A 15838-nucleotide genomic window follows, 5' to 3' on the forward strand; every position below is an offset into this window, starting at 1 on the left:
AACCAGTCTTTAGACTAAAGACAACAACAACAACAATTAACCTCTCGACAAGCCGAAAAATGGCCTCATAGTGCGTTAAAAAGACTAAGACATCACCAATGTGTTTCACTGATCAGCCAAAACGTTATGACCACACTCACCGCGACGGTGGATGCCGCCGGGTGGCGTTATGGGCACATGACGCGGTAACACAAGTATGTAAGCGGAGCAGACACCGGCGGGGGGGATCACCCCAGGGAAGATATCGGCTGCAAAGGGGAAATCCACTGAGATAAGCGACATTGACAAAGGGCAGACTATTATTAAGCAGAGCCTGTGAACGAGTATCTCGAAAACGGCGAAGCTGGTGGAATGTTCACGTGCTACTATCGCTAAATAGTTGGACATCCGCTACTCTTCACAGAACGTGAGATTCGGTTGCTTATCTGCTCTGTAAAGTTGGATAGATCTGTAGTGATCTGTGCCATCTCTGCCGAAAGAGCAAAATGCTGGTGCACCTACAGATGTTTCGGAGCTCACCGATCATCGTACATTGTTGAACATGGAGTTCCGCAGCAGACCACACCTACGTGTTCACATGTTGACCCAACGACACCGTCAGTTACGACTGCGGTGGACACGGGACCATCGGGATTCAACCGTCGATCAATCGTAAGGTGTCGGCTCTTCGTGTGAATCACATTTTTTTTTACACTAGGTCAACGGTCGTCTCCAAAAACGCCGTTATCGAGGTGAACGGCGCCACGGACGGTGGTTGGGAGCGGTATTATGCTATAAGAGACATTCTCCTGCGCTTGCATGAGACCTGTGACAGCAATCGAAGACACTAACAACTGCGAACCACCTGCGTCCCTTCATGCTTCATGTGTTCCCTGACAACAATGGAAAACCTGAATAGTAATGTTTCTACAAACTGTTAAACTGAACAGTAAAAAATTTCCCCACCAATGAATAGAAATGTTAGAGAAACACACTTTATTAAAAACAAACTAAAATATGCAATGTGGGGACTTGCACATAATCGGATCCGCAATCTGCACGAATCTCACCATAGCACAGGACTGTTGGTGGCCCTCTGGAAAGTGCTAGCAGGAGTAAATGCTCTCCACAGAGCTGCTCCTTTGTACCTGAAACGGCCAGTGCTTTAGTGTCTCGTGTGTATGCACCCTCTAACACGGGGAAGTACCACGATGCCTATATCTGACAAGCTTCAACTTGCAGACAACCCACACAGACTGACAGCCAGTAACTGCAGGAAAATGTCTATGCGTACTTGATAAACTGAGAATCCCCTGGCCCATGTTGCTCCCGGTAATGGGCAAGCATTCCCCACTACCTCCTCCAGACAACAATCCCGTCGCTTCTTAAAGATTCCCGCCTGCCAGCAGCGCCTACAAAACTGACACTGGACCAGCTTAAGTCCTGTCAGAAGAAGCCAGTGAACACATTATGTAGGCAGTCTTAAGAATGATCTAAAAATTTACACTCCTGGAAATTGAAATAAGAACACCGTGAATTCATTGTCCCAGGAAGGGGAAACTTTATTGACACATTCCTGGGGTCAGATACATCACATGATCACGCTGACAGAACCACAGGCACATAGACACAGGCAACAGAGCATGCACAATGTCGGCACTAGTACAGTGTATATCCACCTTTCGCAGCAATGCAGGCTGCTATTCTCCCATGGAGACGATCGTAGAGATGCTGGATGTAGTCTTGTGGAACGGCTTGCCATGCCATTTCCACCTGGCGCCTCAGTTGGACTAGCGTTCGTGCTGGACGTGCAGACCGCGTGAGACGACGCTTCATCCAGTCCCAAACATGCTCAATGGGGGACAGATCCGGAGATCTTGCTGGCCAGGGTAGTTGACTTACACCTTCTAGAGCACGTTGGGTGGCACGGGATACATGCGGACGTGCATTGTCCTGTTGGAACAGCAAGTTCCCTTGCCGGTCTAGGAATGGTAGAACGATGGGTTCGATGACGGTTTGGATGTACCGTGCACTATTCAGTGTCCCCTCGACGATCACCAGTGGTGTACGGCCAGTGTAGGAGATCGCTCCCCACACCATGATGCCGGGTGTTGGCCCTGTGTGCCTCGGTCGTATGCAGTCCTGATTGTGGCGCTCACCTGCACGGCGCCAAACACGCATACGACCATCATTGGCACCAAGGCAGAAGCGACTCTCATCGCTGAAGACGACACGTCTCCATTCGTCCCTCCATTCACGCCTGTCGCGACACCACTGGAGGCGGGCTGCACGATGTTGGGGCGTGAGCGGAAGACGGCCTAACGGTGTGCGGGACCGTAGCCCAGCTTCATGGAGACGGTTGCGAATGGTCCTCGCCGATACCCCAGGAGCAACAGTGTCCCTAATTTGCTGGGAAGTGGCGGTGCGGTCCCCTACGGCACTGCGTAGGATCCTACGGTCTTGGCGTGCATCCGTGCGTCGCTGCGGTCCGGTCCCAGGTCGACGCTCACGTGCACCTTCCGCCGACCACTGGCGACAACATCGATGTACTGTGGAGACCTCACGCCCCACGTGTTGAGCAATTCGGCGGTACGTCCACCCGGCCTCCCGCATGCCCACTATACGCCCTCGCTCAAAGTCCGTCAACTGCACATACGGTTCACGTCCACGCTGTCGCGGCATGCTCCCAGTGTTAAAGACTGCGATGGAGTTCCGTATGCCACGGCAAACTGGCTGACACTGACGGCGGCGGTGCACAAATGCTGCGCAGCTAGCGCCATTCGACGGCCAACACCGCGGTTCCTGGTGTGTCCGCTGTGCCGTGCGTGTGATCATTGCTTGTACAGCCCTCTCGCAGTGTCCGGAGCAAGTATGGTGGGTCTGACACACCGGTGTCAATGTGTTCTTTTTTCCATTTCCAGGAGTGTATTTATGACTGCACATCTTTCTAAATACCGAGAATATTTCCTATAATGAGTCGTTATTAACAGTCTACATATTAGCATAGTTCACCTGTATAATAACATTTTTTTTATTTAACTCGATGGTTGCTTGCAGGAATCTGGAATGGTATAACACATTCCTAAGAGGTAAGTTACGTGTGTGGCTCAATTACCATGATTTAATAATATCATAGCATATTCTGTAAAATTTCGGAAAATGTAAGACCTCTTAGTGAAATGAGTGGCAGAGTGTTATCCTGGTCAAAAAAGGCTAGGCAATATCATCATAAGTAATGGTCCAAAATGGCTGCCTTCAAGTTTCGTATCTTAAGCAGCACAAATGGCATCAAAACACTGGACATTTTCATCAAGCATTCAACCCCCCATTGCTATTATCAATTTTAGGAGATTTTTCCACAAATGGCGACCCTAAGTTTGAGATTCAGCAGTTATCGCAGTGCGATATGTTAACAAATTACGTCGATATCCCATGTTAAACAACTAGCACAGCATGGTATTTTAACAGAAACACCCATTTGCCACATTAAGAAAATGGTACAGTGTTACAGATATGCACCATGATAGAATCATTCAAAAAATTTGTTTTTTGTTCACATGTGCCGCAGAAAACTACGGTCGTTGTATCTCTCCCCCCCTCTCCCCCTCCCCCCTCCTCCCCCCTCCCACACACACACACACACACACACACACACACACACACACACACACACACACATTGGTTACCACAGTGGATTGTCAAATCGAATTACCTACGAAAGCTGAAATAAGTAAATGATATTTTTAAAGATTCCTCAATAATACTGTGACCTATTGTGTCCCTTTTTACATTTTCTTTTCCTGTGCGCCGGCCAGAGTGGCCGTGCGGTTCTAGGCGCTACAGTTTGGAGCCGGGCGACCGCTACGGTCGCAGGTTCGAATCCTGCCTCGGGCATGGACGTGTGTGATGTCCTTAGGTTAGTTAGGATTAATTAGTTCTAAGTTCTAGGCGTCTGATGACCTCAGAAGTTAAGTCGCATAGTGCTCAGAGACATTTGAACCATTTTTTTCCTGTGCGCATGGATAGGGTGACCCATAGGAAACTCTATCGTTACAGACAATTCTCGACACGTTAGGGAAAGGTGGTTTCCAATTGAGAGCGAAAGAGTGTGTTACGAAGGGGGGAATTTTAAAATCATTCTGACATGTGTGTGTGGACAATAAATTATAACTGTTACAGTACGGAGGAGTTGTATGGCAGTGGATCAGACAATTTACTCCGTACTCTCATAGCTGCAGCCTTGAGTCGTTCCAGTATACTGAAGTGCGAAGTTACTTCTGACATGCTACTCTTGGAACACGAAACACCCGTTAACAGATGGAACTGAAACACATACAAATTTCACATTCTAATACTTTGACTGTCGTTCCACAAAAGCTGTGTGGCAGGTTAGAATTAGTTCTGCTTTGACGGGATGTAGATTGGACTGGTGTGTGATTATCGATTGCTCCTATGCGCAGTAGCTCAGACAACTCTTGCTAGGTTATGGATGAAGGTGCTGGCTTCGATCCAACATCAGTCAGTCTTAGTATTTGTATTAGTCAATGTTCTATCTTCCCTGGTATCTACTTCGATGTTCTTTCTCCAGTCGTCACTCAGCCTGAACACTACATTTATATATATATATATATATATATATATAGTTTCCAGTATACCAAGGGTTCACAAGGTTTTCCCACAAACCAACTGCGAGATGAAAGAAACGTTTCGGTTGACCCACGACTGGTAGCTTTACCCATGCTTTTTGGAGTGTTTTACAATTTAATTTCCAGTATCCTTTATGTTACTCATGTTCGAAGCAACATACACATACGTGTGTGGGAGTAATATACTGTCTGAAACATATTCCCTCGGATGATTTCAACATTAAACCCCTCTATTATAAACAATGCTTCTAATGCAGCAGCTGTCATGTAAGGAGGGAATCTAGGGATGCATATTGTATTAAAGTGATGATTGTATCATAGCTTGATGGTATACATAATGCATCCTTACACAGTAATGTGATACATATTGAAGACACCCGGATTTACCTGCAACGTTTCTTTTTTTTTTTCTTTTTCTACGATTGTGATCCCACACAGGAATTATTGACTGACTGGTGAACTGTTCCAATGACAGCTACATAATCCACACTTCGCAAAAAATAGTTCATTCAACTTCACCATTCAATCATTCATCCATACACCTTCCCATGCTTGGAATGTATTTAGCATAGTAATGTATTAAGAAAGCCTATCACTAAGAAAGTTTTTTGTTGATGACAATTGTCCATACCATTAGCAAAAACCTCTGGGAAGGTGGAGATGTTGCCAACCGTAGCTGCTAGTGTCGTAAGACACACCTCACATCGACATTCTGTATAGTGACAGATAATATCTAGAGTTGCTTAACATTAATACATAGTGATCTTAAAACTTCCTTCGAAAAAACTGATCGATATTACAAGGATTTATGATTTTAGTGCTAAAACATAGAACTGGCAGAAAATACAAGAGTTTGCCCACATCGACGTTATTCCGTAGGATTAAAAATATTTCATTTTATTCCTCGCAGTGTGCTATTGGTAAAGCGTTGGGTTTGTTTCATCTGTTAATAAGTGCTACACGTGTGTGTAAAAGGACACCAGAGGTCCGACTTTCTGTGTTGTTTGGTATTTCGGCCATTTCTAAGTTATTTTCATAATTTTACCCTTTTTAGGTTTTACAATATGCACATTTATTTACGTGATACTTCTGCCACGGATCACGTAGAAGATAAGCAGCTTTTTCTATATGCTGCATAGAGATACACATTGACAGTTCCTCAGAGAAGTTTAAAGCTATGGTCCATGTGAACAGCATGCAGATCACATTTCTGTGTGCTAGGTCAAGCTACCATGCTGCCACTGTGTCACGAGTGGGTGAATAGCTAGTGAGGGTTTGTTGGTGTCCTACTGTTTTAAAGATTAACAGTTAGCATAGTGCAGCCAGTACGAGTCCACAAAAGTGAAATTGTCCGAGAATTACGCCCTTCGGGGCATATATATCGCTACTGTCATTCAGCAGTAATAAGGGCACGTGAAAGTTCTGGCAGGTGGCACTGCCACATTAGGCCTACTCTACTAAGAAATGGGACTGACAGGCGTATTACAAACCAGCTCTTGGCGGTAACTTTTCTTACACGTCTGATTTCGTGACTGGCTACACATCATAAGCAAGTTACATTTTAAAATCGGTATGGGATGATAACTACATGGCCATGCTGTGCTGGTACTCTGAACGGCTGAAAGCAAGGGGAAAGGACAGCTGTTATATTTCCTGAGGGCATGCAGTTTTACTGCATAGCTAAATGCTGACAGTATCCTCTTGTGTAAAATATTCCAGAGGTAAAATAGTGCCCCCCCCCCCCCCATACAGATCTCCGGGTGGGGACTACTCAGAATGACAGACAAAACTGGAAATCTGCGGGTCAGAGGGTGGGATGTTAATTCTCAGGTAGGTTTGAGAATTTAAATAAGGAAATTGATAGTCTGAAGCTTGATATGGTGAGGGTTCGTGAAATTCATTGGTAGGATGAACAGGACTTCCAGACAAGGCACTACAGGGTTATATATACAAAATCAAGAAAGGATAATGAAGGAGTAGGACTAATAATAAATAAGAAAATGGGAATGCGGATAAACTCCTATGACCAGTGCAGCGAACGCATTATTGTAGCCAAGACAGACACGAAGCTAATACCCGACACAGTAGTGCAAATTTATATGCCAATCAGCCCCACAGGCGATGAAGAGATTGAAGAAACGTATGGCGAGGTAAAAGAAACTATTCAGATATTCAAATAGTTAAGAGAGAGGAAAATTTAATTGTGCTCGTGGTCTGGAATTCGGTAGTAGGGAGAAAAAGAGGAGGAAAAATTTTAGGGGAGTATGGACTGGGGGAGAAGAATGAGAGAGGAAGCCGCCTTGTAGAATTTTGCACGAGCATAATTTAATCATCACTGACATTTGGTTTAAGAACTATGAAAGGAAGTTGTATATATGGAAGAATCCTCGAGATACGGGACGGTTTCAGACTAGTTACCTAATGGTAAAATAGAGTTTTCAGAACTGTAAACTGGTAAGATATTTCCAGTTTCAGATGGAGCATTACGCAGCGATTGACTACAGCAGAGGAAAATAATGCAGTAGAAGGCGAATGGGTAGCTTTGAGAGATGAAATAGTGAAGGTAGCAGAGGATTAGAGATGTGAAGGAAGTGTGATAACAGAAACAGAAGTGAAAACAGATGTCAGAACCCAATTTTAGTGGAAACGAAAGCGGAAGTTTGTATATTAAGAAAAAAGTAACAATTCTTTGTAAAACACTATTTTTTGTTATATTAATACTGCAAATTTATCAGTGGCAGATTATACACTCCTGGAAATTGAAATAAGAACACCGTGAATTCATTGTCCCAGGAAGGGGAAACTTTATTGACACATTCCTGGGGTCAGATACATCACATGATCACACTGACAGAACCACAGGCACATAGACACAGGCAACAGAGCATGCACAATGTCGGCACTAGTACAGTGTATATCCACCTTTCGCAGCAATGCAGGCTGCTATTCTCCCATGGAGACGATCGTAGAGATGCTGGATGTAGTCCTGTGGAACGGCTTGCCATGCCATTTCCACCTGGCGCCTCAGTTGGACCAGCGTTCGTGCTGGACGTGCAGACCGCGTGGGACGACGCTTCATCCAGTCCCAAACATGCTCAATGGGGGACAGATCCGGAGATCTTGCTGGCCAGGGTAGTTGACTTACACCTTCTAGAGCACGTTGGGTGGCACGGGATACATGCGGACGTGCATTGTCCTGTTGGAACAGCAAGTTCCCTTGCCGGTCTAGGAATGGTAGAACGATGGGTTCGATGACGGTTTGGATGTACTGTGCACTATTCAGTGTCCCCTCGACGATCACCAGTGGTGTACGGGCAGTGTAGGAGATCGCTCCCCACACCATGATGCCGGGTGTTGGCCCTGTGTGCCTCGGTCGTATGCAGTCCTGATTGTGGCGCTCACCTGCACGGCGCCAAACACGCATACGACCATCATTGGCACCAAGGCAGAAGCGACTCTCATCGCTGAAGACGACACGTCTCCATTCGTCCCTCCATTCACGCCTGTCGCGACACCACTGGAGGCGGGCTGCACGATGTTGGGGCGTGAGCGGAAGACGGCCTAACGGTGTGCGGGACCGTAGCCCAGCTTCATGGAGACGGTTGCGAATGGTCCTCGCCGATACCCCAGGAGCAACAGTGTCCCTAGTTTGCTGGGAAGTGGCGGTGCGGTCCCCTACGGCACTGCGTAGGATCCTACGGTCTTGGCGTGCATCCGTGCGTCGCTGCGGTCCGGTCCCAGGTCGACGGGCACGTGCAGCTTCCGCCGACCACTGGCGACAACATCGATGTACTGTGGAGACCTCACGCCCCACGTGTTGAGCAATTCGGCGGTACGTCCACCCGGCCTCCCGCATGCCCACTATACGCCCTCGCTCAAAGTCCGTCAACTGCACATACGGTTCACGTCCACGCTGTCGCGGCATGCTACCAGTGTTAAAGACTGCGATGGAGCTCCGTATGCCACGGCAAACTGGCTGACACTGACGGCGGCGGTGCACAAATGCTGCGCAGCTAGCGCCATTCGACGGCCAACACCGCGGTTCCTGGTGTGTCCGCTGTGCCGTGCGTGTGATCATTGCTTGTACAGCCCTCTCGCAGTGTCCAGAGCAAGTATGGTGGGTCTGACACACTGGTGTCAATGTGTTCTTTTTTCCATTTCCAGGAGTGTATTTAAGAAAAAGTAATTTTGCCATTTTTTCACCCTGCAATCTGTTTTGATGTTCATCGTATATGAACCAAGCTCCACTAAATTGTTCACTTGCTACTCTACGGAGAGGAGCTGACAAATACTGACGAGCTAGTGGCAATAGATAGTGGTACTCGTGTCCATTTTATTTCCACATCATTAGCGAATAATCTCTTAGAGGGAGTCTTTTTTCCTTTTTGTGCTCCAGTAGGTTCGTTAGCCGTAGTCGGGTCTTGTTGATCTTCGTTCATATTTAACATGAATTCTAACGTTTGTAACGACGTTTCTGACTTTCTGTGATTAAGCCACAACTTGTTGAAGACTGATTTTCAATTTGAAATCTGCACGTTTTCGAGTAGTACGTATGCAGTCATCTTAAGATGCGTTTGGATCTGTGGCTTTCATAATCAAATTAAGTATTTGCGACCAACTTGCTCTGTGCCAGTTCCATTGAAAAATTTTGATTTATATTGCGGTTCTAAATACGTCGCAATTGTGTACTTATAGTTTTTGGTTAGTTCTCCATATCTCGTGCTTGAATCCAGTTCATCAGGTAATTTTTTTATAAAATTTTGTAATTGTGTCAGTTTTCGTTTCTTGTTGTTGTAAAGTGGTCACAAGAACTTGAATTAGCGGTATGACTGATAAAATGCTCGCTTGAGAACTGCTTAAGTTTCTAGTAATTTCTTCGAATAGTTTCATTACTTCTACAAATTTTTGAACATTTATTCAATCGTCAGTGGAGAATATCGTGAGTGGATTGGAACATAAGTACAAAATTAGCGAACCCTCGAACTTAGAAAATCGTTCTATCGTGTAGAACGTGCTATTCTAGCTGGAAATAGAAGAAATTAAATTAACTGATAGGAATTCGTAAAAAGAAGGCACAATATTTACACTAAAGATATACCATAAAATTAAAATTCATTTATATATATTTAACAATATTTACCGTGTTGGGCAATCCTGAATGACAGATAAAGCAGGTTGATTAAGGCGATCCCTTCGAATTTTTTCCAGCTAGGTTTGTGCGACCAAGGAATGATTGAAACTGGTGGCAGTCTTTTTTAATTTAGCCGTAAGTTGTAGGAGTCACTTCTGTGATTCCAGAGCAGCTCGAATACAAAGTTATATCCGAAGCTTTGCCCAATTCACATCATCAAAGCCAGACAAACGAAATTCGTTAATAATGTTAGATCCACGATCACGAACAATACAATACACTGCTTGGTGATTTACCCCCGTTCTTGAAGTACCGTTTCAAATTTTGTCGATATTACGTCACCTGTATGACGCCCAGTCATGACTTCACATTTCAAAATTATAGACGTCTTGTGAAAATTCTTTGAAATACCATGAGAAGTCAAACTAAGTAATGTAGTTCCACAATGCAAACCAGCCCACATGTCAGTTGTGAAAGATATTTTTCAAATTCTTCTAGTAAATTTGTGATTTTTCTTGCAAGCTTATTGTACAAGTTATCGCACAAATGCGAATTAAAAAAATTACAACTTTTCAACTTATACACTACTGGCCATTAAAATTGCTACACCCCGAAAATGACGTGCTACAGACGCGAAATTTAACCGACACGAAGAACATGCTGTGATATGCAAATGATTACCTTTTCAGAGCATTCACACAAGGTTGCCGCCGGTAGCGACACCTATAACGTGCTGACATGAGGAAAGTTTCCAACTGATTTCTCATACACAAACAGCAGTTGACCGGCGTTGCCTGGTGAAACGTTGTTGTGATGCCACGTGTAAGGAGGAGAAATGCGTACCATCACGTTTACGATTTTGATGAAGGTCGGGTTGTAGCCTATCGCGATTGCGGTTTATCGTATCGCGACATTGCTGCTCGTGTTGGTCGAGATCCAGTGACAGTTAGCAGAATATGGAATCGGCGGGTTCAGGAGCGTAATACGGAACGTCATGCTGGATCCCAACGGCCTCGTATCACTAGCAGTCGAGATGACAGGCATCTTATCCGCATGGCTGTAACGGATCGTGCAGCCACCTCTCGGTCCCTGCGTCAACAGATGGGGACGTTTGCAAGACAACAATCATCTGCACGAACAGTTCGACGACGTTTGCAGCAGCATGGACTGTCAGCTCTGAGACCATGGCTGCGGTTACCCTTGACTCTGCATCACAGACAGGAGCGCCTGTGATGGTGTACTCAACGACGAAACTGGGTGCACGAATGGCAAAACGTCATTTTTTGGGATGAATCCAGGTTCTGTTTACAGCATCATGATGGTCGCATCCGTGTTTGGCGACATCGCGGTGAACGCGTGTTGGAAGCGTGTATTCGTGATCGCCATACTGAGGTATCACCCAGCGTGGTGGTACGGTGTGCCAGTGGTTACACGTCTCGGTCACCTCTTGTTCGCATTGACGACACTTTGAACAGTGGACGTTACATTTCATATGTGTTGCGACACGTCGCTCTGCCCTTCATTCGATCCCTACGAAACCCTACATTTCAGCAGGATAATGCACGACCGCATGTTGCAGGTCCTGTACGGACCTTTCTGGATACAGAAAATGTTCGACTGCTGCCCTGGCCAGCACATTCTTCAGATCTCTCACCAATTGAAAACTTCTGGTCAATGGTAGTCGAGCAACTGGCTCGTCACAACACACCAGTCACTACTCTTGATGAACTGTGGTATCGTGTTGAAGCTGCATGGGCAGCTGTACCTATACACGCCATCCAAGCTCTATTTGACTGAATGTCCAGGCGTATCAAACCGTTATTACGGCCAGAGGTGGTTGTATTGGGTACTGATTTCTCAGGATCTATGCACCCAAATTGCGTGAAAATGTAATCACATGTCAGTTCTAGTATAACATATTTGTCCAATGAAAACCCGTTTTTCATCTGCATTTCTTTTTGGTGTAGCAATTTTAATGGCCAGTAGTGTACTTTGGAAGAGGAGCATTCATTACCCTGCGAAAGCCGGTACCCTCGACAAAATTAAACGATTAGTTGTGGAGGGGAATAATTTCAGCAGTCACGCGATCCATTTGTTGAGAGTTTAGGTGTGAGGAATCCCAATAATCACTTACTTGCAGCCGTTGTTGCATTGTATGTTGTTGTTTAGCATCTTTGGCTAGAGTAAACGAAAACCTATAACAACGACACAATAAAAGCAGAAAAATACCCCAAGAAATTAAATACGGAAAAAGTAATACAAAAATTCAAGTTCAGGTTGTTAAGTTAATGACGTCAATAATTCCCAGCGTGCCCAACTGAAGCGAAAATTTGGAAAAGAAACATCTCTGAACCAATTTGTAAATCATTCTCAGTTTTCAGTAGGATGTTAATTTATAATTATTGGATTTTATTCTTCATATTGCGTACTAGATTTCGATTACTTATTTACCATTATTAGTGTTTATTTAAGAACTGATGATGATAAAGAAGTTACCAACACCTGCTATGCAATATGGAGGATAAAATGGAGTAAATAAATTAACATCTACTGAGTAATTATAAGCAGTTACGTGTGTACTATATGGAGTGCGATAACTTTTTAAAGTGTGCATCTCGGATTGGATGAGGGGCAGAGACGCAGAATCAGTTTAAATTTCGTAAAGTGCTCCCAAGATACACTCGTGTGCAGCTCACGTACTACAGTGGTGTATTTATTTATTTATTCCGCTTCATATACTGTTATATGTTTATATAGTTAAGTGCTGGCAGCAGAGAGAAAAGGCACGCTATCTATCGACTTGTACCAGCACGACCCGACCACAACTAAGGGTGGGGTGAGCTCTTTAGCCGGCCGCGGTGGTCTCGCGGTTCTAGGCGCGCAGTCCGGAACCGTGCGACTGCTACGGTCGCAGGTTCGAATCCTGCCTCGGGCATGGATGTGTGTGATGTCCTTAGGTTAGTTAGGTTTAAGTAGTTCTAAGTTCTAGGGGACTGATGACCACAGCTGTTAAGTCCCATAGTGCTCAGAGCCATTTGAACCATTTGAGCTCTTTAAAGTGTTATCGTATTGTGAATCATACTGATAAAACAGCTTTGCACCAGCGGTGGACAGAGTTCACTCTATAATAGTCGAATTATATTATTAGTTCTGACTATATTATTACATAAATATTGACTAACCTTTGTTCGCCTCACTGGAAGTTTGATAGTTTCATCTAACTTCTCAAACTCCGCAAATTTCTCGACAGACAGTGATTTAAGATGACTGTTCAGTGCAATGGTCGTGCACCCTTTCCGCTTATATACTTTGTCACAGGTATTGCATTGGGCATTCAGATCATTAATCTCAACGAAATAGTTGCAAATAATACTTGTTTTAATTACACTATTGCTCACTTAGCTAACTGTTGACTAAAAATCAGTTCCTACAATGTAGTAATATTATACAGCAACGCAAAGTAGACTGACGACTGAGAAAACGCTATACTTCCGCACAGATGGACAGAATTACTGCATAATGATCCAATTAACGCAACAATCGCTACGGGCACTTGTCGACTTGCTGCTACACGCCCCACCCAACAAACACCTCTGCTGCGCAGCAGCCGGCGCGTTGGACCAGTAAGTGTGCGCACCGTCATTCTTGCCATTGTTAAAAGTTCCGATAAATTTCTGATATAAAAATGCGGAAGCGGGTGTGAAAAAATCTGCGGAAGCAGAAGCAAAGGTTTGTCGCATCACTGCAGAGGATAAAATCTGCAAAAAGACAAAGCCTAGTAGAAACCCTTGAATATCACAGCAGATATTGAATTTAATTCATGAAAGGAGAAAATATAAAATGCAGCAAATGTAGCAAGTGAAAGGGAATACAAACGTCTAAAAATGGAATCTACAGGAAGTGCAAAATGGCTAAGCAGGAATGGCTAGAGGGCAAATGTAAGTATGTAGAAGCATATATAACTAGGGGAAAGATAGATACCGCCTATAGGAGAAAAGAGAAAGAGCCATATGAATATAAAGAGATCAGATGAAAAACCAGTAATGAGTAAAAAAGTGAAAACTGGAAGATGAAAGGAACAGATAGAGAGACTGTATAAGGAAATGATCTTGAAGGCAATATTATAGAAAGGGAAGAGAAACTAGATGAAGATGAGGTGGCAGATAGGATATAGCGGAAAGAATTTGGTAGAGCACTGAAAGACCTATGTCGAGACAACGTTCTTGGAGTGGACGAAATTTCGTCAGAACTACCTAGTATCCTTGGAAACGAGACACTAGGAGTAGTAGATAGTTTTTGCTATTTGGGCCGACAATGTCTGAAGTAGAGATGATATAAAATGTAGACTGGCAGTGGCAAAAAAAAGAAAAAAAAACTTTGCTGAAAAAGAAAAATTTTTGACATCAAATATAGATTTAAGTGTTACGAAGCTTTTGCCTAAAGATATTTGTCTGGAACGTAGCCTTGTACGGAAGTGAAACGTGGACGATAAATAGATCAAACAAGAAGAGAGTAGAAGTTTTGAAATGTGGTGTTACAGAAGAATGCTGAGGATTCCATGAGTAGATCGCAAAACTAACGAGGAAGTGCCGCATAGAAATGGGATGAACATAAAGTTGTGGTTTAACTTAACTTAAATCACGAGCCGTTTGATAGGACGCATTCTGAGACATCAAGGAATTACCAGCTTAGCATTAAAACGAAATGTCAGTGGTAACAATTTTAGACGAAGACCAAGAGATCAGTGGAGTAATCAGCTCCAAAAGGATGTAGGTGGCAGCAGTTATTCAGACGTGAAGAGGATTGCATATGACAGAGTAGTGTGGAGAGCTGCATCAAATCTGTCTTCAGACTGCAGACCACAACGACAACAACATCGGGATCCTAAGCGGTAGAAGACTTTTTTTAATGGAGCATTTCTTAATGACGGCAGATAGTACTATTACTGTATTTTAAATCGGGGGTGGAACTGACGAATGTATTGTAGACGATAGTTGTTAACATAGACTCCAACACAGATGATATAGGTATTATATTAAAGCCGAGACAACGTATTTTATTGTAAGGTTTGTGAAAGTCTGTGTTATGCATCCTATTACATTGTTAGTTAACTGCATTTCAAAATCATGATGGGATGTATTTGTTGCAGTTATATTTTTTTCTAATGGAACATTTGTTGATGGTGGGGGGCAATACAGCAGACTGACAGCTGTACTGTAGTCTACCTTTGTAAACACAGACGGACAGCCGGAGTCGTATACTTGCTATGATGCCGACTGAACCCCGATTGGGTAAGATGATGATACTGGGAAACATGTTCATCTGCAGTTATACACTAACAACTACGGCTGACATCAACCCTACCTTCCCACTGGTTTTTGCTACTGATACGGACAATAGGCATCAAGAAAAGGTGTGGACAATCGTCATCAACAAAAAACACAATCTGTTCGTGTTGGTATCCTGAAAGTACTCCAAGGATCAGAAGATGTATAGATGAATGGTTGAATTCTGAACTAGCGGAAAATACTTTTTTGTAAAGTGTGAAATATGTGGCTGCCATTGGAACGCTTCACCAGTTAGTCAGAAGCTTCTGTATAGGAACACAATCGTTGAAAAAAACATTGCAGGTATATTTGTGGTTTTTCAGTATGTATCATTTTAGTACGCAAGGATGCAATATACACTGAACAGCCAAAGAAACTGGCCTAGGCATGCCTATTCAAATACGCCTATATAAGACGAGTGTCTGGCGCAGTTGTAAGAGCGGTTACTGCTGCTACAATAGCAGGTATCAAGAGTTATGAAAGTTTGAACATGGCGTTATAGTCGGCGTACGAGTGTGGGACAGAGCATTTGCGACGTAGCGATGAAGTGGGGATTTCCTCGTACGACCATTTCACGAGTGTATCGTGGATATTAGGAAACCGGTAAAACATCAATTCCCGGCCATCGCTGCGGCCGGAAAAAGATCCTACAAGAACGGGACCAACGATGACTGAAGAGAATCGTTCAGTGAGACAGAAATGCAATCCATCAACAAACTGCTGCAGATTTCAGTGCTGGGCTATCGAAAAGTGTC

The sequence above is a fragment of the Schistocerca piceifrons genome, chromosome X, assembly GCF_021461385.2.
Source record: "Schistocerca piceifrons isolate TAMUIC-IGC-003096 chromosome X, iqSchPice1.1, whole genome shotgun sequence".
In the NCBI taxonomy this organism is placed as follows: Eukaryota; Metazoa; Arthropoda; class Insecta; order Orthoptera; family Acrididae; genus Schistocerca; species Schistocerca piceifrons.